The sequence below is a fragment of the Equus asinus genome, chromosome 2 (assembly GCF_041296235.1).
Source record: "Equus asinus isolate D_3611 breed Donkey chromosome 2, EquAss-T2T_v2, whole genome shotgun sequence".
NCBI classification, from domain to species: Eukaryota; Metazoa; Chordata; class Mammalia; order Perissodactyla; family Equidae; genus Equus; species Equus asinus.
Genome location: NC_091791.1, coordinates 167074330 through 167101547, shown reverse-complemented (window position 1 = coordinate 167101547; position 27218 = coordinate 167074330). Strand labels below are relative to the sequence as shown.

The 27218-nt window shown below is 38.8% G+C and overlaps 1 long non-coding RNA gene and 2 gene segments (V, D, J or C); all 3 read right to left on the bottom strand.

Moving 5' to 3' along the window:
- The window catches only part of LOC106840669 (T-cell receptor alpha chain constant-like), a 1015328-nt gene that overhangs the window by 714859 nt on the left and 273251 nt on the right, over positions 1-27218 (bottom strand).
- The window catches only part of LOC106840671 (T cell receptor delta constant-like), an 802079-nt gene that overhangs the window by 630484 nt on the left and 144377 nt on the right, over positions 1-27218 (bottom strand).
- On the bottom strand, positions 7892-8526 carry LOC123276751 (uncharacterized). Its single transcript, XR_011501499.1, has 2 exons — positions 8370-8526; positions 7892-8170 (listed from the first exon to the last, which is right to left on the bottom strand). It is a non-coding gene; the product is annotated as an uncharacterized lncRNA (long non-coding RNA).

Here is a 27218-nt window from a genome sequence, read left to right as displayed (position 1 = left end):
TTGGGGGTTGAATATAGAGGAAGTAATAAGAAGTCAAGTCATTATTGAGTTATTTTGTGTTTTTCAGCACTATACCCCAATATACAGAACAGTGATTGACGTTTATTACATGCTCATTAAATATTTGTTAAATTAAACAAAAATAATGAGTAAACTGTCTTTGACTGAGGACTCACTGTTATTTTAAATACGATATTTCTTCCATCCTAAAATAATATTAATTGTAAGGAATTTTGTCTTTTTAATAAAAGCTTTTTAGGAGAAAAAGTTGCACTATCTTATCAATAGTCAAAGGTTCCTGCATCTCACAACCATTAAAAGTGAAAAATATGAATCCTACACAGAATAAACATCATAATTGAAGTTACTGAATTCCTATAGAATTACCTGAGATCAACAGCCCATTCTCCCACTATTTCGGTGACTCCAAGATGACTAACCTTTGTGAATCAGGCAATGAGGACGAATCCTACACTCTTAATGGAGATCGAGCCTCAGGGATGCTTTCCGTTGTGGTCCATCTGCCAACAGTTTGGTGCCAAACACTAATCAAATAATGTCCCCCCATGGTAGGGAACCCAGAAGATGCAGATTTACATCAAAAGCCTGGAGCAAAGTCAGGACTCTCTTCTTTCCCAGCTTTTCAGATTGTTGAAGACGTATTAGCTGATGTTCACAACAGCTGATAGTAGAATCGATGTGTGACTAGTTTGAATTACAGATTCTGAGAGCCCACCACTAACTTCATGAATCTGATTTTCCAGGGTTGAGACCCACTAAACTATAATTTTTAAATGGTCCCTAGGTGGTTTCATTGCAGTCAGCCTGATATCGGTTTACAAGATTTCATTTGTGATAAGTGTCCTAGAACAAGGTGATCCTCAAAGATTATGGAGAAAGCTCTAGGATCAGCATGGGAAAATGTCCCCTGACTACACAAATTTTTTAAAACTGGTCTTTTTCTCTGAAATACCAGCAGCAAAAGCAAGCACTTCTTTAGCTCTCTTTTGTGACCGTTTGTTTTATAAAACAAAATAGAAAACCTCTGAGAATTATCTGCATATAGCTCTGGAGAAGGACCACAACTTTCTGTAAGGCCTTATAAACGTTTGTCCCTAGACATGTAGATGGAAATTTAGCTCTATCTGTTTCCTGGCATTCACTCCCCACAGCTTCAGATCTAGAGTCGTGAGTCCAGAGTCAATGCGTGAATAGTCTCCCAGATGCGGACTGCAGTAAGAAATTCAGGACCGGATACTGTTTGGGTTCACATATCCCTTCCCTTCTCTTCCACCTTCCAAATCGCATTGTCAGAACCCGGCACAAAACTATGCTAGAAAGAATTCTGGAAAAGCTGATACAAACTTCTATTCTGATATGCAAGAAAATGCAAAATAAGTTGGGTTGCTGCTGAGTTGAAAGTAAATGGTACAGCCCGTGGGTGCAGAAAGTTGCTATGTACTCTTAAAAAAAACCCCCACAGTTTAAGGCCAATTAGAACCTAGAGGAGAAATAGTTTCCATTTTGAGTCACACAAGAAGATTTGTACAACATTGAGGGAAGATGTTTGTTAAATTTGGATTTTTAATGGCTTTATTAATGAATAATTTTCATAAAATAAACACTAATTTAAAATAAACAATTCTATTGGATTTGACATTTGTATATACTTGCGAAGCTATCACCACCATCAAGGTAATGAACAGGAGCCGGCCCAGCAGTGCAGCGGTTAAGTGTGCACATTCTGCTTTGGCAGCCCGGGGTTCGCTGGTTCGGATGCCGGGTGCGAACATGGCACGGCTTTGCAAGCCCTGCTGTGGTAGGCGTCCCACATATAAAGCAGAGGAAGATGGGCACGGATGTTAGCTCAGGGCCAGTCTTCCTCAGCATAAAGAGGAGGATTGGCAGCAGTTAGCTCAGGGCTAATCTTCTTCAAAAACAAAAAAGGAAGGAAATTCTGACACATGTTACAACATGGATGACCCTTGAGAACATTATGCTAAATGAAATGTCACCAAATGACCAATATTGCATGATTCCACTTATACAAGGAGTCTATAGCAGGCAACTCATAGGGCTGGAGGGACAGAGGAATGGAGAGTTATTGTTTAATAAGTATAGATTCTCAGATATTTTGAAATAGAGTTCTAGAGTTGGATGGAGGTGCTGGTTGAAGAATGTAAATGTACTTAATACCACTGGATTGTACACTTAAAATTGTTAAAATGGTAAAAGTTAAAAAAAATTTAGCACTCCTTTTAAGATTTCTACTCAACATATCTGCTTTCCAAATTCAAATATAAGAGGGAGTTGCAATACAAGATCATTTATCAACCTTCCATTCGCATTCAAATTTTAAGGCACTGAGCAAATGGGTTAGAGGTGGAAGGAACAAATTGGAGAGAATGAGTATTTTGCATTGTGGAACACTGATGGAATAAAGAGGGCCTGGAGATGTGCAAAATGGGCCTCATGATAGCAAAACTGAGTGGTGAAGGGAAGGGAAAGATCAGAGAAAGATGATTCATACTCTACTCCGGCACTGTGTCCCACTAAAAACCACTAATTATTGATCATTTTGTGGGTAAGACTGGTAGCAGGCAGGTAAATCTACATTATGGAAATTGAGCTCTTCCTTGCTGGAGGTGTTAATAAGATGGCATGAACATCTGCACAAAGTTTGTCATATAGTAGGCACCTTGGAAAGTAAATGAGACTACCATTAACTCAGCTAACAAACCTAAATTTAACTAATTCATTAAACTGTATAAAAGTATATGATATACAAAAAGCAGAAAACCACAGATTTCACAGCCTTGCTTGTTCAGAAAAATGCCTATAACATAATATGCACTCAATAAATATTTATTGAACAAATTGATCTAAAAGTCCACAATTCACGTATATTTTTACGGATGTTTGAGTCAAGTGTTTCTGAATTTCCTTAGTCAATTCTTCGAGCTCAATCTAATCAACAAATGGCAAATCGTTTATTGTGGCTGTTCTTTGTCTTCAATAAACAATTTCAAGCCAATGATTCAGGGATAAGGATGTTTCTGATGAAGGATAACTATGGACATGGCTTATGGACCTAGAAATGTATTTTCGTAGAATGAGTGTTTTCTCTCTAACCCTACACCTGTGCTGCCATTGCCCCAACCACTTCCTGTCTGTGATGACAATTCCCTGCCTCAGTCCCTACAGCAGGTGCTGGTACCAAGCAGAGCCCTGGGGTTTTGGTACACCTCTCTCCAACACACCTCTCACTGAGGGCTCCCTCCGTGCACAGAAATACACTGCAGAGTCATCCAGCTGTGAAGCTGAGAAGGCAAGGTGGATGGATTTGTTTGCCTTGTGGAAATTCAATGAGTAGCGACCTTCTGTGGCACGTTGCTGATAAGACTCCTGACAAATAAGAAACATCATCAACCCACGGCTGGGCTGCTTGTACCAGAATAGACTATAACTTCTGTCCCTAGTGTCATATATGCAGTTCAGGGTCACAGCCTCCTTCTCCTGCACTAACATTGCTGGTTGGGCTTGAGTTACTTTCTGGGCAATATTGGATCTTGAAGCAAATAAAATAGAATCAGAGGTTTTGGGACAAATGGTGTGGGATAAAGAAATTCTATTTTACACCCTGCTACGCCCCCTTCTCAGGGTATACCCAAAACACTAGATGTACCCCTGGTCCTCATGCCATGGAGGAGGAACGTTCTCACTGGGGCAATTCCTGTCCAGCCACATTGAAGCCATGACCACCTTCAGAAGGCTGGAGAACAACATGTTTGAGTTCTTTCACTAGACTGAAAATATCCTGTTCTTCAATTTCAGAGCTCTGCTCTGTGAGATGAGCCTGATAGAGTGAGGGAAGAATTGCTGGGTTTGTGCTGCTGCTGTCCCAGAGCAGGAAACAGGGGTTTCTGGGTGTAAGAAGTTGGTGTGGGTCACATCAAACTTCTCTATTCACTGACTGAGAGTCTCACCCAACCGAATTACCTTTTGCGTTAACCCAGTCAATGAAAGAAAGACTCAACTTCTGCTACAAGCCTATTCACTCAGAATACACTAAAGTCATCCCTCCAGATATTCTGCCTCAGCAGAGGTGTACTACCGTCCTGTGGTCACAGCTGTAACCACTGAACTCCCTGGTTAAATGTTCTCTGTTTATCCTGTGCCTGTGAATGAATCAGATGCAAAAAGGCAGCAACAGTTCAAACAAATTAGGTTTCAGATAAGAGATTAATTGCACAGTAAGAATGTGGAGATCAAGATTTATATCTCCACACACTACTGAGTCATTTTAAAGTGGGGAAGAGGTAGATGCTATTGGTGTTTATTCAGCGATCAACTGGCTTTACATGTTTGAAATCAGGAAAGCAACATGATTCACTCTCTTAAAGAAAGAAAATATAAAACCTTTCTTTTCAGACAAATCTACCACCATCATTTGTCTGTTATAGAGAAAAATGCTTTCTAAAAGGAACATGTAAGCCAAAGATCAGCAAAAGAGAGAAGATCATGCAATATTTCAAACTTCTATTCTCTCAGACTCTGCTCGTCTAAGCTGGTTGCTGCTCCCAGAGAATTGCCTCTACCAATGGTCAAAATGTGGAAACTTCCTTTCGTAATGATGGTTATGATAACAGATAAAGGATGAAATCTCAATGATAAAGGGGCAGGGAGAAAAGTTCCATGAGTTAAGAAAGAGTTTGACCCATTGATTGCATTGATTTGCAATGGGAAATCCGACTTGCCTTAAGAAATTTGTTCCTATTGCTATGTGGATTATATACTGCAATGTATGAGAGAAAAAGTAGAAATTCCCAGAAAACATCAGGCTGAAGATTAAAAAAATGTAACCGTATTTAAGTTTATTCTAAAGGTGCTTTTATTTTCTGATATCAAAAGAGATGGCATATCCTAAATGCAATGACTGACTCATATCCTTAGTTAAATTTCCTCTAAAGTATAAGCCAACTCTCCTGACATGGCTTTCTGCTGCCTTGGTTATTGCTCTCTCACATTTGATACTCTATCATTTTTCTCCCAAACCCCACTACAATGTTCTTTCCACAAGCCATTGATAACATTCCTCAGTCCTGTAAATTTCCAGAATTTTCTCCCTCTACCAAAACCCTGTCTCACCTACTTTAATACCTTTGTATTTTCTAATTACCTCTGTAAAAGAAAAATCTAGGGAAGCCTAAATATTGCCTGTGTCTGCTAGGAGAATAGATAACTCATCCTAAAGAACTGATCATGAGAAGTGATACCTGGGAAATCAAGACTACTTCATTTCCAGACGTGGAAGCCCCTTTCCTGTGACTTGTGCTCACTGATCCCCTGGAGTTATGGAGAATAAATATAATCTTCATCCACATTTCACATCCTTAAAGATTTAAGAACAGCTATGATGAAGAATCACAAATCAATGTGTAAATTTGTATGTAAATATAAAGTGTGTGTTTTTACATACATAAAACTTCTCCATTCTAAGGATCATCCTCCATTCTGTCATCCATCTTCCGTAGGATAGAATTCCCAAATCCTACACTGGGCAAATTACTCTCTTCTTACAGACAGATACTTTAGGCCAATATTGCCATTTCAAGTTATGTATCCAGAATTGAATGTAGTAGTTTGAATATACTCTGTTCATCACAGTGTTCCATATGTTAACTGTAGCACAGTTAGCCATCCCCTGGGCACATTGGACCACAGCTTTCCCACCCAAACTGCAGATATCTGAGTGGTTGGGCTTGCATTAGATAGTTTCTCTTTGCTCAACAGTACAGTCCTGCAGGAACGAAGCAGGGGAAAGAATTCTAAAGAGGAACTGAGGAAATACAGTCTCTTTCTACTCCCAGCTCGTTTACTGTCTAATTGTTTCATACTGGCATCTTGGATTTAGTTTCTGTCTTTTTAAAATGAAGTTGGACTCAAGGATTTCTAAGGGTTCTTCCAGCTCTAAAATTCTTTTGTACTATTTAACAGAGTAAATATTTTTTGAGGACTGGTTCTGTGCAACATGGAGTGGTGTAAAAGTGGGGAGAAAATGCCTGCATCATGGAAGACCAAGACCATTTGCACATCCCCATGAAATCTAGTGAGGTTGCCCCCAACCAGCCCTGGGTCCTCTTCAGGGCAGAGACAGGGTGTTCAGGATGAGTTTCTATCTGGGTTTTCATTTCTTCATAAGATCAATGACGGATCAAGGAAACCCTAAATGCATATGAAAATGGAATAAATGGGATTTTTCCACTGAGTGTAGAGAGCATCACAGGCAGTGAGATGGGGGTAGACTCTGTGGCTGAGTCTTGAGTAAGCAGGATGCTCCTTTCTGGAGACTTATTTATTATAAGTGTATCTATAACATATTATATATTTCTTGTAAGAAAAAAAACAAAACCTCAGCAACTTGTAGAACCTGGAAGAGGTAGATGAGCTTACTCATAAGTAAAGGAAAAAATACTTACTTAAACCACCTGATTGGTTTCTGGCTTCTAGCTCCCTCCTTCCATGTTTAAATTGGGTGTTCAAAATTTCCAGTTAGGGATGGTTATATAATTTCTGGGGCCCAGTGAAAAATGAAAATTTGAACCCCTTTGTACAAAACGCAGGAAGAAGTGACGTTATGTAATAAAATATAAATCTCTCTTTAAAAATAGTTTATATTTATAAAACAAAATAGTATTTATAAAGATACAAAAGTAACAACATAAACTTACAAATCACAAAAACATCTTGGGGTTATAATTTTATATAATACAAGAACTAATAATGTTTTATTAGTGTGATATCTTGGCAATAATAACATTTTCCTACTTGTTTTTCTACAAACTTATTTATTAGGTTATCAAAATTTATACTTTTAGTTACTTCATTTCAATTAATGTCATTGAAAGTAATGTCAGTTGTTACTGGTAAATGCACATTACAAAAGAATTTTTGATAATTTTTAATTTTGAGAAAGAGATTTCTGTTGATGTAACTGATCTAGAGCTCCTAAGAGTGCTATATAAGCGTGACAAAATCAACATAAATATCTGACAAATGACTATGAAATATAAATTCTAGTAAATCTATAGCCGATGTCTTTATTGAACAATTTTTCTATAAATTATTTAACTCTTCATACCAATCAGTTTCATGTAAGTCTAAATTTAAAAGTGGCTTCATGAGGGGCTGGCCCCGTGGCTGAGTGGTTAAGTTCGCGCACTCCGCTGCAGGCGGCCCAGTGTTTCGTTGGTTTGAATCCTGGGTGTGGACATGGCACTGCTCATCAAACCATGCTGAGGCAGCGTCCCACATGCCACAACTAGAAGGACCCACAACGAAGAATATGCAACTATGTGCTGGGGGGCTTTGGGGAGAAAAAAGAAAAAAGTAAAATCTTTAAAAAAAAAAACGTGGCTTCATGATTTGCATATAATTCAGGATGCTTGTTTATACATTCTATCACTGTGTCTTTAATTACAAGGAAAATTAATTTTAAATTATCTTTTGTATCAATAATTGGCTCGTTGAATTAGTTTGAACTTCACAAGAAAATGGTGTTCTTTTCACTAAGCTATTATCTTCTACTTAATTTCTATTTCTAAGCCTATGGATATTTGCTTTCCAATGTTTCAGGAATTTTCAAAAGAACAGTTTCTAAACTTGTTGAGAATTCTCTCTGATATGCTTTTTATTGCAATATCCATGTATACACTTTTATTTTGTAATAATTTATTAACAAAGATTACTGCCACCATTTTTGGGGCCCAGCAGAGTCTTTGCCCTGTGCAAAGGCTACAGTGAGGGCAACATGCTCGCCCCACTGAAGGGATGGGGCTGCAGACCCAAATGTAGTTTGGGTACAGGCTGCAGATCACGTGAGAGCACTGTGCCTCCACTGCACAGAGGTAGGTGGCTGAGTCTTCCATCTGGGAGGCTGTGATGTGCAGGGTACTATACAGTTCCTTAGAATTAATCGTGGCGTTTAATCTTCCACTATTCTTCATCTCTGATGTCACGAAAAACAGACTGATGAGGTTGCCCCCAGAATTCTGTAGGAACCACTGCACATATCTCACGGTGGTAGAAAAATTGCACCTCAGAGCAGAGCTGGTTCCCTCCTGGAGACTCAGGGTTGAAGGACTCTGCTCCACATTCACCCCCTTCACCCCTGCTTGGAAAGAGAAAAACAAACACAAATTACATCAAGAAGAGTCATTGACGCAGTTTCTAAGCCTACAAAATATCCCAAGAAACACTCATGAGGATGTAGGACCGTCTGCGAGCTCTGTGTCAGCTCTCTCCTCTGGTCCTCCCGCTGTCAGTTGTGGAAGACTCCAGAGTTCCCCATCTGGGCGGACCCAACTCACAGCAAACCTGGACCCACAGAAGCCCCAGCAGAGCTCCCCAGTGTCTCTTCATGACCCCTCGCCCTGTTGCTGAGATGCCTTCGCCCCTCTCTGGAGGTTGTTAAGTCTTGGGTCCAGACAAACTTTGTTCTTACAGTCAATATGCTCCACCAAAATCACTGAGCACCAATCACATCTGAGCTCTGTCGTTCACTTAACAGGAAACTCCACCCACAGTAGCCTGGTGAGACTGCACAGCGATCTGTCCAAAATTGTGGGTTCAAACAGTACAGGGAGGTAGGGGCAATATTTCCAATAAATGAAGTGACAAAGTGCTTTTTTCTTAGAAGACTTTATGTTGGAGAAGTTTGTGGGTTTCTGTGTGAGGAAGACGGGATCATACTTCCCAAAAGAATCAGTGTCTCAACAGGGTTAAGTAGAGCCTTGACGAATCATGAAACCTTTAAGTAGAGCCTAGGAAGAGTGACCCCATTTCCCAAATTGCAAGTTTAACATAGAATTAAGAATCCAGGTACATGAAAATTCTGATGAAGGAAAACAATAGCATGCATTGTGTATTGAAGAAGAAAATATATTTTCTTGAAATGAGGAGAGTTCTAGAAATCCAAGACATACACTCACCATCTGCAGAGAAAATTATTCCAAAAAGAGTTCAGTTGGTGAAAAATAAGATATGTGTATAATGTCCACTCTGACTTAATTTTGACCTCTCCCCTTCTCCTGTCCAGACCCACAGAGCTGATTCTGACCAGCTCACACATTGCTGGTCAAGTTAAATATTGTCCTTTTCCTTTCCTCCTTCTATTCATGTTTCTTAATTGGTTTTGCATCTTTTCTTCTTCTTTCTTCATTATTCTTGTTCCTTCCACTCTCAAGGGAGATATATGAAAAGGTAGGATATCTCAAGTATTAGAATAATTTCTAGGTCCATGGATTTCTGGAAGTTTAGTCATAAAATTAAAGAGTTGTAAACAAGTAATGGAGATGTTTTCTGTTGGGCTTCCATGCTCACGATGCCCAGTTAGATTCCTATTCCCACACCTCTGCTCAGAGACCCATCTTCACAACGGATTTATAGAGTTATGGGCTCCAGCTTTCTGAGGTTTATATAAAATGGCAGAACCGAAAACCTGAGATAAATTTCCACAAACACTGTTCCCCCTCTCCTCACGTTTGCTGTGTATAATTCGACTGGTTCACATGCCCTCTGGTCTCCTTTCTTACGTTTAACCTCTGAGACCATCAGAAACATTTTCCTTTCTTGTAAAGATCAGAGTGCCCCCTAGTGGACTGAAATGATCAACAAAGACCACTTCAACCAACTCAGCAGTCACACAACTCCAGCAACATTCACTCTGTTTCCTCACGAAGGAAATGCAGATGGTCAGAAAACAAAATACCTAGTTAGATTAAATGGGGATTAAAAATGAACCAATTTTTACTTTGCAAATGTTATTTGACAGAAAGTAATGTCTTAAAATAATTTGGCAATTCTCATCTTGTGCTATGTGCTTTCTTTTACTTATTTCAAAATAACCCATAAATATTTGCCAAAGTTTTACCATAAATGAGGTAATTTACTAGGTCTTAAGAATTTACAAAAGGAATGAGACAGTAAGTTACGATCTACTGAGGAAGACAAAAATATACATAACCATAATAGAATCAAAGAGTAGGACCCTAAGAGGAGTGAAAACTAAAAGCCGTATGATCCCAGAGGAGGGAGAAATACTTAGACTTGGGGTGATTGGACAAAATCTTATAAAGAAGGTGGTCATTTTCTCCTTTCTCCCTTTTTGATGAGAAGAATAGAGGAAAATTTGGTAACTTATGAAGAAAATTCCACTATTTGATTATTTAATATCAAATAGCCAATACATTAAATACATATTTCCAATCTTTTTAGCACATTAGCCAAGTCATTAGGATAATTAGACCTCCATATACAATCCCTATGGGGGTATCTAAGACAAGAAAACTTTTATTTAGTAAAAGGGTACACTAAAACATGAGTATAAAAGATAGATTGTCAAAATATTTAAAATATGTTGTATGTCTAATGATGACTTCAAATTGCTTTTTGTGACATGGTTCATAAGTAGGATATTAAAATTGACCTTTATGTTAGTTTTCTAGGGCTTTCATAACAGAATGCCATAGACTGGGTGGCTTAAATGATAGAAAACATTTGCCTCACATTCTGGACTCTAAGTCCAAGATTAAGGAATTTGCAGTGTTAATTTCTCTGAGGTCTCTCTCCTTGGCTTGTAGATGACCACCTTCTCACTGTGTCCCCACATTGCCTTTCCTCTATGCCATGCACATCTGTGTCCAAATTTCCTCTTCTTTTAAGGACACCAGTTGCATTGGATTAGAACCTACCCATATAACCTTATTTTTCCTTAACACCTTTTTAAAGGCCCTGTCTCCAAATACAGTCACATTCTGATGTACTGGGGTCAACATATGAATTTTAGAGGGACAAAATTCAGATAATAACAACTGTCTAAGTAAATAAATGTGAAGTTCATAAATAAGACATTTGAGACCTCCCTTGATTAAATTTTCCCCTAATTTCAGGTGCACAAAATGATTATATATAATTTTGATGAAGTTTCCCACCTTCTGTTAATGTACTTTTAGTGGACTTTGAAATATGCATTTAGAGGTCATTCATAAAAGCTATTATTCACACTTAGCTTCTTTATCCTCTACTATATCAGATTATGGGATGTCCTTGATTTTAATTTTATCCTTTTCTGTAAGTAAATCTTAGTTTCTTCTTGGTATTTCATCTCTGAAGTTTTACCTTTTTCCCATTCTCTTTTCTGTCTGAATATTAATTTTTTAAACTTTTCTGCCTTTTTCTTATATTTTTCAGATTAGATCTCACTTTTGCCGAAGTTAATCTCGTTCACTAACTTGGTGTTCTCTGGGACTCTGCCTTTACTGCCCCTTCATCAGAACTGACCTTCCAGTGGGGTATCTGTTTGGTGGGTGTGGTGGGTTTAGTGGGTGAAGGAGGGGGCTTCAGTCTTTGCACAAAGGGGCAGCAGGAAGAATTCTCCCCCTTCCTATGTGCTCAGCTTTCTCGGTTGTTTTCTCTTAAGTTTGTCTTTTAAGCAGTATGTAGCAAGATTTTTTATTTTGATTCAATTGATGTAGCTTGCCTTCCTCACCAACCTACTGGAATTGACATGATGAGCATATGAATAGCATGTCTATGCCATGTCTTGCTATGGCGACTGTGCTTGGGCCCAACAGCATGGACTCTTACTCACCAGGGCTGATATAACCACTGCTGCCTCTGGATTTCCAACCTCCCAGAAACACAAATCAATGCTGAATCTTTATATGACACTATCCCCTCAGTAAGTCACCAACCACCTGGAGACAAATCAACTACACAGGCCTCCTTCCATTCTGAAAGAGTCAATGGTTCATTGTTATAGGGTTAGATACCCATTCCACGTGTGGGTTTGCCTTTTTGCCTGTAGAGTCTCAGCCAACATTACTCTCCATGGCATTATGGAAAGCCTGGTCCACAAACATAGAATCCCACACAACATAGCACCCAACCAGGAGACTCATCTCTTTGCAAAGGAGGTGCAAGAAGTGCAGGGCCTATGACCATAGTTGAATCAGATAGTACACTTTCTGGAAGCAAATCACTTCACAGAGTGCTGGAATGCCCTACTAAAGCTGAAATGACAACCAAAGGCAGTACTTTAAAAACAGGGGGTGTTATATTTCTAGATGTAATATATGCATTAAATCAGAGACATCTATGGTCCTGTGGCCACAGTTGGAAGAGTACTTGGGTCTGGGAAACAAGAGATGGAAGGAGGGGTGGCCTCACTTACTTTCACTCCCAGTGACCAGTGAGGGATTTTGTGCTTCAGGTTCCCACAACTTTGGACTGTGCAGGATTGGAGGACCTGGTCTCTCAGAATAGATGTTTTCTTGCCAGGGAATACAACAAGGGTCCCATAAAACTTCAAATTACAGCTGCTTGGCAACAAGCCACCCCAAACTTAGGTGCCTTAAAATACCGCTTTATTATTATCTCTTAAAGTTCTGTGGTTTGAGTGGGCTCAGCTGTGTGGTTCTTTCTGGGTGGCAGGGGGTTCTCTCACGTGTTTACATCAGATGTTAGCAGGACTGAAGTCATCTGAAGGCTCAGTTAGGCATGCCATCCTCTGTGGGTTCTTCACTCACGTGATGGAGCTTGGGAAGGGGTTGCTGGAACAGCTGAGAGTTGACTAAGTGTCTCCTTCTCCATTTGGCTTGCCTGCACTTCATCACACCTTGGTGGTAGAGTAGTAAAACAGCTTACAGCACAGTTGCCTTCTCCCAGGACGAGCATTCCAAGAGACCAAGAAAGAAATTACAAGGCTGCTCTGACAGAGAGTCAGAAGTAACATGATATCACTTCTACCATATTCTATTGGTTACAGTCAACCACAGAGCCAGTCCAGACTCAAGGGGAGGAGACCACATTAGTCTGAATACCAGGAGGCATGTGTCATTGCAGGACCATCTTTAAAGACTAGTTGTCACAATTGCCTTGAATACTTTCTGAATAGAGAGAGTCTTACATTAATAACTAACTAATCCTTACTAACAAATATTAAAGGAGAACCCATGGTATGTGCAGAACCTTAATATAAGTAGAAGAAACAGAGAAGACATTACACCTATCCTCAAAGTTTGTACATTCTGCTGTGAAATGTTCATATTAACACTGAAGCTAAGAGCAGGCTGGGAATCCCAGAAGTGAGAATTAATGTACTGGTACTGATGGGCAATGTGTACATTATACCTATCTGAGGTGAAATAGATACATTGATAATCGGCCTCTGTACACAGTTGTATCAACAATAAAATGATGGAATGCTTTTCTAGCTCAAAATTTTCAAACCCAATGATCCTTAATTTGGTAACTTATTCCTCACAAGACATGCTTATCTCAAAGAGTTGTTTATGAGGATACATTGAAGTAAGTGTCATAAACTATAAACTTGTAAACCATAAACAGTGATACAATAAGACACAGGTTTTAAGCTTTCAAAAAGAATTCAGAAAAATAAATGTGATATAAATATTTGTCAAATAAATGAATTAGAAGATAAAACAGATTCTTGAAACAAATTTAATATATAGTTAGCTGAACTTTTGCTCCTTTTTAAGTTATAATATTATTGCTTACTCAGTCTTATTATATCTGGCAATCCAATCATTGGGGTTTTTGTATTAATCCTTTTTTTTTGTCCCAGATTTATGGCTTGATGAGAATAAAAGCAGATGAAGGGGAAGTGAAAGTCAGAGAGTCAGATTTTATCACATCTAGGTGATAAATAAAATCATTTGTTTACTTACACATGCATCAGATATTTACTTTGTTGAATAATTCAGACAAAGTCCTGGGCTACTGGATGCTTATATTCTAGTGGATAGACAGACAAGGAATACACCAACACATATATAATATAATGTCTGCTAGTGATGATTACCACGAGAGTAATGACCTAGGGTGTGGGGAAAGAGAGATGGATTGGATGAGTACTATCTTCTATAGGATGGAAGGAAAGTCGTCTCAAAGAGGTGGCATTTCAGCAGTGACCTGAATGATGTAATGAAGGGAGCCATCTGGAGCAAGAATAGTCAAACACAAAGACCCATGTGTGGAAGCCTGCTTGGGGCATTCAAGGAACATCTAGACTATTCCAGGGGTAAGTGTGAGCACAACAGAGTAAGGTGAAGAAAGATAGAAAATATTCAGTAAACTAGAGAGTCTTCTATTCGTCATGTTCTGTGTAATGCTGGGATATCAGGGTGAATAAAACATAACCCTTGCCATCAAGGAATAGTATCCTAGAAGAAGCAGGCATTGTAATATAAAGAGATAATCGCTATCATGGAGGTGTGTGCAAAGTTCAAAGGGAGCCAGAGGAGAGAGACCTTAAATTTGCCTGAAAGATCAAGGAAGGCTTCTGAGAGGAGATGTTAGGGAACCATGAAGAGAATGTGGTGTTGAGGTTGGAAAGTTCAAACAAAGGGAAAGATGAAGGCAAGAGGGGTGATAACTCATGATATTTCCTGAGTTTAGTAGTTTGGTATTTCTAGATGGTCAATGCTGATGAGAGATATGCCAGGAGAGGAGGTTGGACTGGTAGCTCAAGGCGCTTCATATGTGGGCTTGTGTCACGCCAAGTCTGAAAAATATTGAGAACGGAATTAAAATAATTGAATTTGCCTTTTACACAGAGACACGAGGCAAGGCGGTATCATTAATTAAGACAAGAAATACATTAATTAAGACAAGAAATGCCTCGGAGCAGGGGAGGTGAAGTGATGATGGGTTTTAGGCTTGTACAATTTAAGCTGCCCAAGGGTCATCTGACCAAAAGGCAGTTGGATATGTATAGATCTGGAGCAAAATAAAGGTTAGAGGAAGAATAGTCATTAGCATATAGTATATGTTGCAATCATGTTGTGAACAGAGAAATAGACTAAGGTTAGAGCCAGAAAAACAGCAACATTTAAAGCAGGAAGGAGAGGAGAGTTGACTGTAGGCGTTCTCATAGTATCATTGACCGCATTGTGTTCTTATTTTAATTTGTGAGCATAACTTCCCAAATAGACTGTGAACTCCCTAAAATAATAATTTTCGTTCATCTTTCTTGTGATCATATTCCGAGCATCTGTCCCAGTGCCTTGCACATAGGACTATATATATATATATATAGGTGGCACAGTGGTTAAGTGCACACATTCCCCTTTGGCGGCCTGGGGGTCACCGGTTCGGATCCCGGGTGCGGACATGGCACCGCTTGGCAAGCCATTGCTGTGGTAGGCATTCCACATGTAAATTGGAGGAAGATAGGCACAGATGTTAGCTCAGGGCCAGTCTTCCTCAGCAAAAAGAGGAGTATTGGCAGCAGATGTTAGCTCAGGGATAATCTTGGTCAAAAAACCCCCACTATATATATTCAAATGAATGAATGAATAATTAATAAATCAAAAGACTCTATGGCTTGACATTTCTGCTTGGTGCTTTCATCATTTAGTGTGATGCTTCACAGTAGTAGTTCTTGTATCATTTTATTTTTATTACTTTTTTCATTATACAAGGAATACAAATTTATTGAAGAAAAGCTAGAAAAGGGGAAAGCTAAAAAAATTACCCTGAATTCCAGTACCGGAAATAACTATTCTTAACATTTCATGTTTATCTTTTTAGACCACTGCTCTCAATCGAAATATAATGTGAGCTACATACATAATTTTAAATTTTTTAGTAACCACATTAAAAGAAAGTATAGAGGCTGGTTGTATAAGTTTTTAAAATAACTTTTTTTCTTTTGGGATAGTTTGGGATTTACAGAAAAGCTGCGAAGATAGTACACATAGTTTCCATACATCCCACATCCAGTTTCCCTTCTTTTTTTTCTTTTTTTAAGGAAGATTAGCCTTGAGCTAACTACTGCCAATCCTCCTCTTTTTGTTGAGGAAGACTGGCCCTGAGCTAACATCCATGCGCATCTTCCTCTACTTTATACATGGGACACCTGCCACATCATGGCTTTTGCCAAGTGGTGCCATGTCTGCACCTGGGATCCGAACTGGTGAACCCCAGGCTGCCGAGAAGTGGAACTTAACCACTGTGCCACCGGGCCGGCCCCCAGTTTCCCGTCTTATTAACATCTTACACAGTCACATTTGCCCCAATTAATAAACCAATACTGATACATTGTTATTAAGTGAAGGTTGTATTTATTCGATTTACTTTGATGTTACCTAACATCCTTTGTCTGTTGCAGAATTCCACCTAGCAATCTGACCACATTACACTTAGTCATCATTGTCTCCTTAGGCTCCTCTTGGACAAGACTATTCCTCAGACATTTCTTATTTTTGTTGACCTTGACAGTTTTGAAGAGTTGTGTCAGGTATTTTGTAGAATGTCCCTCAATTGGGATTTCTTTGATGATTTCCTCATGATTAGACTGGGGTTATAGGTTTTCAGGAAGAAGACCACAGAGGTAGGGTGCCATTTCTCATCACATCATATCAAGGGGACATGCTATCAACATGACTTATCTCTGTCAATGTTGACTGTGGTCATCTGGCTGAGGTAGTGTCTGTCATGTTTCTCCACTGTCAAGTTACCTTTTTTTCACACTTTTCATACTGTCCTCTTTGGAAGGAAGTCACTATGGGCAGTTCACCATTAAGGAGTAGGGGGTTATGCTCTACTTCCTTGAGTGTGGAGTGTCTATATAAATTATTTAGAATTGTTCTGCATAGGAGATTTCTCTATTCTCCCTCAATTACTTATTCAATAATTTATTTATTTCAGTGCCTCATGAATATTTATTTTATACTTTGGGTTATTACTCAATACTACTACTAATTTATTTTATTGCTCAAGTTTTTCAGCTTTGATCACAGGGAGCTTTCTCAGTTGGCTCCTATGTTCCTTTGACATAGCTCCATCATTTTTTTTTTTTTTTTGAGCTCTCTAGGGTGCTCCAGGCTTAGCTTGCAAATTCCCCACCCCAGCCATAGAATCAGCTATTTATCCAAGGAGCTCTGGTTCCTTTTATTGGAAAATGGAACTAGAAACCAAGGTATGGGATTTAGGCATGCTCATTGTTGCTGGAGTACCCTCAAAAGCATCAAGGGAGAGAAATATGTGAAATAGGTTTTGAAAGATGATGAGCTTCCAAAGGTGCAAATGGGGAGGAAATCCATTGAGGGAGAAGCTGACAGCAGGAGCATAATTTTGGAACTGGGAAAACCACAGTCTCACAGAGAATCTGGAGTTTGAGCAGGCAAGACTCCTTGCAGGGACACTTTAGGGAGATTAATCAGGCAGCACTAAGCAGGGTGAACCTAAGCAAGAAGAGTCTGAAAGGGGAGAGAACAGCTAAACGCCCAGTGTAGTAACGCAGGTACAAGTGTTAAACTTGTCCCTCCTCCTTACCTCACTGGGTGATGTGGGAGGAAAGAGCGGAAAAGCTTCTCTAATCTGAACATTTTGAAGAGATGTATGATTTCTGAAATGCAGTAAGCCAAAAAAAAACCCCACTAATTTTAAAGTATTTTGTTTGGTTAGTTCATTTTATCCAATGCTATTTTTATTAGTGTTTTTAGTTGGGTCTTTTTTTATTGCAAGTGATAGAAAATCCAGTTCAAAATAGCTTAAGAAGAAGAGAAATTAATTTGTTGCATTGTTGGTGTCCCACCTATATGCTCTTGGGCATCACTTCTCTTCAGTGCACCCTGCAGACTTCCTCCTGCCAGCATTTGAGTTTCTTTGCCTAAGAGCCTTCTCTTACTGCTACAGCACACTAAGTGCTGGGGGATTAACACTGCTAGCAGCTGTCCTTGACCAATGATGCACAGGATTTGAGGTATCAATACCTTAGCTCCTTTGGCCCTCAGGAGGGATAACTTGAGACAAGTGTTCACACTGGTTCCCAGAGATTCCCTGGTGGGATTAAGCTCCAGATGCCCACAGTGACAGCTGGCTTGATAATGCATACCCTTTATTGACTGACTTCCCTTCCCATACCTCTCTCCTGTGCCCCCGCCATCCATCCTGGGGTCACCTCCCAACTAACTCACTTGCACCTGTAGGGGAGGAAGACATTTCCTCTCCCAAATGGGGGTTTGTCTGGCCGGAGAACGAATTAAATTCACATGAGACAGAATAGCAAGAGAAAATTAAACAAAGCTTTATGAGGAACCATGGCCCGGGGCCTTTCTTCCCGAAGGAAGAAAGGGCACCGAAGAAGTAGGGTGCACGGAGTGGTTATATACCCCCAAACAGAGTGTTTCACATGTGATTGAAATGTCCCTCCCACAATAGTCACAAGATTGCCCTGTCGGCACAGCGCTTGATGGACACAGCAGGTAGTGGTCTGTTATCTCGGAGGGCGTAGCAGGAGGCTAGTCGATGGTCTGGAGCTGGGTGGTCACAGGTGAGCGCAACAATCAGTTCCTAGCCTAAGGAAAGATGCTTAATCCTTAAAGAAATGCCAACATTGAGAGGGGGAGGGAAGTCAGTTACAGGAGGTTACCAGACAAGCACAATAAAATGCAGATTTAAGTCCTTGCCTTTGGTATTAATTATGAGTTTCTAGAGAGAAGGTCATCTCCTTTCTTCTTCCTGATACAGAGAGGGAGCCACCTTTTACAGATAGAGATTTACCTTACAAATGTAAAAGTGTCCTAACAAAGGGTAAGTTCCATTCCTCCTTCCCTGTCCCAGTTTATCAAAAGCAATCAGCCTCAAATAATCCTGATGCCAAAGAGACATATCTTGGGGTGGCCAATTTCAGGTCCCTACACACCGGAATCCTTGTCTGCTTCTGGAGAAATCCAAGCTAAGGCAGCTGGGGTGTACAAGTGAAAATCTCAGGTAGAGCTCCTTGAATCACAGCGGAGCCACAAACAATGTTAAGGGAATTCAGTTTCACTCTCTGTTTTCAGGATCACGCTATTCCCTGTGGTGGGAAAAGGGCTGCTGGCAGCTCTAGGTTTACATCCTAACCTCTTACATTGCCAATAGCATTTCCGTACTAAGTTTTGGGATGTGAACTTGGGTCATGCACCCATTCTTGAACCAATCATGGTGGTCAGAGAGATGAACTATGCTAATTGGTCAGGAGTCCCAGGGCAGAGTCAGCCTTTTCAAACCAAACATGGGTATGAGGAGGAGAGGTTTGGTCATCCAGGGAAAATCAAGGCATTATCACCAAAAGGGGGGATGCATGTTGGGTAGGCAGAAAGGAAAGATGCACACCTCCATTGGCTATGCTATTGTCCTTAGCCACCAGATTCAGAGATGAAAATGCTCTTGAGGTTGGGGTCTTGTAACCACAACTCTTCCTTTCATACCAAATGTGGGAAGATCATTACTAGAGCATTCATCAGCTTCCTCTCTAGACTCACCAGTGCCACTCACCATGCCTTCTCTCTACCCTCTTCCTGTCCTGCGGGTTGTTCTCTCCTATGATCCTGGAGGAGCAGCTGGCTTGTACTGAGCCCTAGGGGTTTTTGTAAGGCTCTTCCCATCACTAGCCTCACTGTGGGATACTTGTGCAACAGCACAGAAATAGACAGCTGAGTCTCCAGGTGTCAAGGCCGAGATGCTGAGCGTTAGGGTTGGTTTCTGAAACTTCACAGAATATCGTCCTTCCCTTGAGCTACTGCTTGTAGAATATAGTTGAATGAGGTAAGTCATCTCTCCACTGGAAAGCTGTCGATACCAGTACATATAATAGTAGCTATAACTGACTGTGATTTTGCAGTCCAAGGTCACAGATTCTCCCACTCGTGTATACATAACATTTGTAGGTTGAAAGACGCTCTGGGTATTGCTGGAACCTGTAGAAAAGAAGAAAAAAATGACATATCTGATGACATTGCTACAAGAAAACCATTGCAAATAGCCTCAGATTTTGACTCAGAAAATAAGGTGGAGAAAAGCACAGTTCAGTTCTATTCCAATTTCTTTCCCCACCCTCCTTCCTCAGGCCCTGGCTGCAGGGTTGGCAGGTTCCCTACCAAAGCAGATGAAGGCCAAGACTGTGCACAAGAGGGAAAGTGGTCCCGGCTGCATTCTTGGGGCTCTTCCCACTGGTGCAATGGCTCTTGGTCTGTCTGCCACCTGACAGGCTTTTGAAGTGTGACTGGAGCTGGGTGGTCCTGTGGCCTTGCTGCTGCAGAGCCGGAAATGGGGTTTCTGCATACGCAAGCTTAGTCATGTCACCTGCTGTCTGCATTTGCCCACCTGCCTCTCTTCCTCCAGATCTATTCCTTTTCTCAAATAAATATTTAACATGGCACATTTTTAAATTATGAAAGAAGACTTGTTCAATGTAGAAATCACCAAATGTATAAAGGAGATAATAAAAATCCAACTATAACATCAGTACCCAGAGATAAGTACTGCTAACATTTTGTTGTATTTCTTTCAGTATTTTTAATATGAATATACATACTTTAAAGGAATTGGGATCATGTTGAAAATATTTTTTTGTTTAATGTTACATATATGAGTATGCCATCATATCATTCAATCATATGAGAAAATGTGATTTTTATAGCTTCATACTACTCTGTTGTGTAAGTGTTTAACCATCATTGTTTGACATTATTTTGTTTCCTGTTTTGACTATTTTAAATAAGATTCAGTGGACATTGAAAATATAGGTCTTTGCATTTCCGATTATTTATTTGTACATTAACTATGTTCTTTTAAAGTTTTTATTACAGAAAATTCAAACATCTACAAAAGAAAAGAGAATAGTTCAATCAAACATGTAACCATCATCCAGCTTCCACAATTATCAACTCTTGGACAATCTCGGTAATCAACACCCCCCCCCCCCACATCTCTACGTACCGCCCCCGCAATCCTGATTAGTTTGCAGCAAATCCCAGACATCGTGGTGTTGTGTACTTTATTCAGGAGACTCATAATGTCAGGTCCCTTTTTGTCTTTGTGTTTGTGTGTGTGTGTGTTGTTAGTGACTGATGGTAAGCAATGACTATAGCTATTGTTCGGTTGGAGTTGGTTTGCAAAATGATATTCTATTTATATCACTTCTACTTCATTTATTAGCTGAAATCTTTCTATAAAGATAATTTTTTCCTTTTCGATTATTTGATCACTCTCTGAGGTTAGGTATAGGATTCCTTCCATTTATCAATTTCCAGAATAATGAGCTGGTTCTCCTGTAGAGTGACCACCATCCCTTTTGCCTGAGATGGAGACTTTCCCAGGACCTGAAGCTTTCAGTGCTGAAACCTGGATGGTCCCAGGCAAACCCCCAAGCAAACCAGGACGAATCTCCAAAAGCAACTGAGGAGAATTCTCTTACGAACCCAGGGATTTAAACATACTTGATGTGTTTCAATCTGTTAGATTCACCATCTTGTTGATGCCAAAATTGTCCCATCTTTAGCCAGTGGAAATCTTTTCGGGTTGGCTCCTGAGTCTTTTTCACGTGGCCTTGTCATCTTTGATAGCTTCCTAGTTTTCTGGTATGACCAGATACTCTAGGCTTACTTCACATATTTCCACTCCTAGAAACGGAATCAGCCATCAATGATGGTTGTGTCTTTTCCTTTCTAGTCCTAATAGTTTTGTCATTTTACTATACTTGTTAAGACCTTAAGTGCAATGTAGAATAGAAAGGATAATATTGGAAATCTTTGGTTTTTTTCAAGTTTTTAAGGGAATGCTTTTAACATCTTATTTTAAAAACAAATTCAAAGATTCCCTTTGTCAGGTTAAGGGTGTTCCCTTTTCTTCCTAGTTTGCAAAGAGGTTTTAATTATAAATACATGTTAAACTTGACCAAATTACTTTTCTGCATTTAGTGAGAGAATTTTAGAATTAATATATTCATGTGATATGTTGCACTGATATTAAACCTTCCTTATACTCCTGGGATAAATCCTAATTGATCGCAGTGTATTAGTATTACTTTTTAATATTCAATGACGGTTTGATAATATTTTTAGGAGCTGTCATTGCTTTTTACAAGTAATATTGGTCTATAATTTTCATTTGTCATCTATTTTTACCTGTTTTTGTTATTGTTTTCTTGGTCTCATCCAATGCGTTAAGTAGCTATCCTCTTTTTATTATTCTCAGGACTTAGGTACAGTTTGTATAATACGGAAATTATTGGTCTTAGGTTTGATGTAACTTGCCTGTAAAACCATATATACTGACAGAGTTTTAAAGTTCTTTAATTTACATGTAAATTCAAAATTTCTAATTTTTCTTTTCAGTTTTGCTAGATTATAATTGTTAGAAAGTTTTACATTTTATCCAAGTTTTCAAATTTACTTCTATGAATTTATTGCTTATATTTTCCTGTAATTTTTAAAATTTTTACTGTGCCTATAGTTATTATCTTCTTGTACACAATATTTTTTCTGTCTTCTTTCTTTATTTCCTTGAAACATCTCATCAGAGATTTGTCCCTTTCTTAACTCTTTTTAAAGGACCATTTAAAATTGCTCCTTCCTATTGCTTCTTTGTCTCTATTTCAATTTTATCTCTTATTCCCATTATTCTCTTCCTCCTACTTTTGTTATTTACTCCTAGTCCCTTTTAAAACATTTTTTTTTTTTTTTTGCTGAGGAATATTCACTTAAGCTAAGAACTATTGCCAATCTTCCTTTTTTTGCCTGAGGAAGATTCACCCTGAATTAACATCTGTGCTGATCTCCCGCTACTTTGTATGTGGGTCACCACCACAGCATGGCTGCCCGTGAGTGGTGTAGGTCTGTGCCCAGGAACTGAACCCAGGCTGCCCAAGTGGAGCATGTGGAACTTAATTAACCACTGGGCCATGGGGCCAACACCTAAAAATTTTTAATTGAATGTTTAGCTCATTATGTTCAGCTTTTTGTTTTTAATATATGTATTTAATATATGTGATTTCTAAAATAATAATACATTTTTTAATGAGGCATAATTACACACATTATATTAGTTTCAGGAAAAGTTGCTAAGAAAGTAAATCTTAAAAGTTTTCAACACAAGAAAAAATATTTTGTAACCGTTTATGATGATAGATGTTAAGTAGACTTATTGTGGTGATCACTTCACAATATATACAAATATCGAATCATTGTGTTTACTATATCTTTAAGGCTGTAAAATTTTATTTGTATATTGGGGCTGGGCCAGTGGTGCAGCAGTTAAGTGCACACGTTCTGCTTCTTGGCCACCCGGGGTTCACCAGTTTGGATCCCAGGTGTGGATATGGCATCACACAGCAAGCCATGCTGTGGTAGGCGTCCTACATATAAAGTAGAGGAAGATGGGCATGGATGTTAGCTCAGGGCCAGTCTTCCTCAGCAAAAAGAGGAGGATTGGCAGTAGTTAGCTCAGGGCTAATCTTCCTCAAAAAAATAAAATAAAATAAAAATTTTTATTTGTATACGGCTTTAGGTTCATCTCACAAGTGTTAAAATGTCAACCTTTCATTATTGTTCATTTGTAAATATTTTAGCAATTCTATTATGATTTCATCTGTGGTTCATGAATTATTTCAGAGTGCATTTCTTTTTATTTTAAATTAGCTTTTTATTAATGTTATCTAACTTTGTTCATTTTAGTAAAAGAATATGATCTGTATGATATTGATTCTTTAATAGTTATTGAGATTTGCTTTGGTCAATTTGTGGCAGTTTTTCTGATTATTTCTTTAGGGTAATTTCTAGATGTAGAATTGTTGAGTGAAACAATTTTAGATATATTAACAAATTACCCTCTAGAATGATTGTACAAAGTGATATTTCTATAGCACTACTCTGAGTTTTTGTTTCATGACATCCTCAGTCACATCAAAGAATTTAACACTTAAAAATTATTGAAGAATTTGTAGAGAAAATACATTTCCTTTGAGTTGTAATGTGCATTTGTTTATCATTGAGATTGCATTCTTTTCATATTTTTACTGTTATTTTTATTTCTCAATTTTGAAATTATTTGTTCATGTTCATTGTCATTTTTTAAATTGACGTAATTTTGTTGCTAACTTCTTTGTAATAATGCATTATTTTTTAAGGATATTCAACAAGTTTGCTTATAAAAGATCATTGTCTCAGAGTCCACTGATGATTCTTAACTGGATAGGTGGACAGCTGAATTGTTATTATGACACTGTCTGAGCTTTTTGAACTAAGTGGGTACCTGGACTCTCCTAACCCCAGAACTCACCATTACCCTGATATACCTTTACATTTAAACCACAAAACTTCTGTGGCCTGTATCTAGGTGGTCTTCTGAAAAATATTTCAGAAGACCTTGAGGTCCTGGCTACTGAAATTGTCATTCCAGAAGATACAAGGATGACATAAGTACCAATGGGTGCATGTAAAAGTTAGCGTGACCTGTTCAGAAAAAGGAAACAACTTCTTCTGTCCAAGTCATTCTTCTGAGAGGAGTTTGTTATAAAGGGTGAAATTGTTATAATGTTATAAAGGGAATTGTATCCAAAGAAATTATAACGGAATAGGGATGTTCTCAGAATGAAGAGATTTACAAGCCTGGGGTTGGGTATAAGACAGGGGTTGGGAAAATTGCATTTGTAGGAGAGGGAGATAATTGGTCACAGAGTTTCCTAAAGCTCAAGAGGATTTTAAAGAAGAAAATCTGCCTTCAATGACCTCAGTATTATTCTGGCTTCTAATTCTCAGTCCTATCCTTTTCTGTTCTAAATTCAGACCTCGCCCCAGTCCCCAGAGAGTCAGCATGGTCTCCTTGTTCTCAGTCATGTTAATGGGCAGGGCTGCCCCCTGGAGGCCAAACAGAGAAGCAGCCTCCTTACAATGTTCTAGGACAGTGGTTCTCATGCCTGACTGCACATTAGAATAAATTGAGGAGCTTTAAAAAAAAGCACTCATTCCTGAGCCCTGGGCCAATGAGGGGACACATTCTAGTATCACCACGTTAAAGTTTACTTAAGTGAAAAATAATACAGAAATGAAAGCAGCTACTCTACAATAAATCTAAACACAGACAGAAGCAGAATTACTCCTAGCAGGAGGGGGATTAAAGAAGATGTGGTAAATTGAAAAACGAAACGCTTTGTCTGTAACTTTCCCAGTTAGAGAGCGAACCAATTTCAAAAAACCTAACAATGAGGCTTGAAATTTGAGTATGGCAGATTTTTGGTCTATATTTATGATGTTTTCATGAAGGTGCTCATTTTTGTACACATAAGTTGACTGTTGATTACCCAAGTTTGGCCTCCTAATTCTCAAACCTTACTTTTCATGCAGCTTTCCCTGGGCACTGGATGGCTGGAATATTACCAGGGGTCAACAGCTCTGAGTTACCAACTAAAACCTTGTTAAAGACTTGAATGGAAGACCTGAAACCATAAAACCCTTAGTAGAAAATAAAGGCAATAGACTCTCTCACATCACTCTGAGTAGTATCTTTTCAAATACCATGTGTACTCAGGCAAGGGAAACAGAAGAAAATGTAAACAAATGGGACTACATCAGACAAAAAGTCTTCCGCACAGCAAAGGAAATCATCAACAAAACAAAAAGGCAAACTCCTGATTGGGAGAAATATTTGCAAATCATATATTTGATAAACAGTTAACATCCAAAATACATAAACAACCCATATTACTCAACAACAGAAAAACAAAGAACCCAATTAAAACCACAGTGAAATAGTGCTTCATGCCTGTCAGAATGGTTATCATTAAAAAGACAAGAAATAAGTGTTGGAGAGCATGTGGAGAAAGGAGAACGCTCATACACTGCTTATTGGAATGTAGACTAGTGCAGCCACTATGGAAAACTATGAAGGTTCCTCAAAAAATTAAAAATAGAAGGACCATACGATCCAGCTATTCCATTTTTCGCTATTTATCCAAAGAACAAATAAACAAACAAAAAACTCATTCAGAAAGGTCTATGCAGCCCTATGTTCATTGTGGCATTATTCACATGAGCTAAGACTTGGAAACAACCTAAGCGGCCATCAATGGATCAATGGATCCAGAAGATGTGGTATATATACACAAGGGAATACTAATCAGCCATAAAAAAGCTGACATCTTGCTATTTGCGACACTGTAGTTGGAATTTGAGGATATTATGCTAAGCAAAATATGTCAGATGGAGAAAGACAAATAGTGTACGATTTCACTCTTATGTGGAATGTAAAGAAACACACACACACATAGGTACAGACACCAGATTGGTGGTTACTAGGGAGGAAGGGGACAGGTAGGAGGAGGGGGAAAGGGGTAACAGATGGCAACTAGACTTTTGGTGGGGAACCCAATTTAGTCTATACAGAAAGCAAAATATAATGATGCACACCTAAAATTTATACAATATTATAAATCAATGTTACTTCAATAAAAAAAATAAATGAAGTATACAATTTGATCATTTTTGACATAGGGATACAAATGTGAAATCTTTATCACAATCAAGATAATGAGCATATGCACACATCCCAAGTTCCCTTGTGGCCCTATTCCTATCCTTTTTTTTTGGTGAGGAGGATTGGCCCTGAACCAACATCTGTGCCAATCTTCCTCTACTTTTTGTATGTGTGATGCCACCAAAGGATGGCTTGATGAGCAGTGCGTAGATCTGTGCCCGGGATCCAAAACTGCAAAACCCAGGCTGCCAAAGCAGAGCATGTGATCTTAACCACTATGCCATCGGGTCGGCTCCCCTTGTACTTTTTTTAAATCCCTCTTTATATCTCCCTACCTCCAAAGCCTATTCAACCCCAGGCAATCACTGGTCTGCCTCCTCTTACTATAGATTAGTTTGCATTTTCTAGAGTTTTATGCAAATAGAATCATAGAGTATGTGCTCTCTCTTATCTGATTTCTTTTGGTATATTTATTTTGAGTTTCACATATGTTGTTGCATTTATCAGTAGTTTATTCCTTTTAATCGCTGAGTAGTATTCCAGTGTGTAGCTATACTACAATTTACTTATTCATTCATCTGTTGTTGGACTTTTGGGTTATTTTCCACTACTGTTTTTCAAGCTGTTATGAACATTCAGGTATAAGTGTTTGCATAGGCATAAGTTTTTATTTCTTTTGGATTAATTTCTAACAGTGGAATTGCTGGGTTATATGGAGGTGCATGTTTAACTTTTTAAGAAACAGTGCAACTGTTTTCTGAGTGATTGTACCCTTTACACTCCAAGCAGCAATGTAGGAGAGTTCCAGGTGCTCTACAACTTTGTCAGTACTTGTTATGGTTAGTCATTTTTATTTTAGCCACTTTAGTAGGTATATGGTGGCTTCTTGTTGGTTTAAT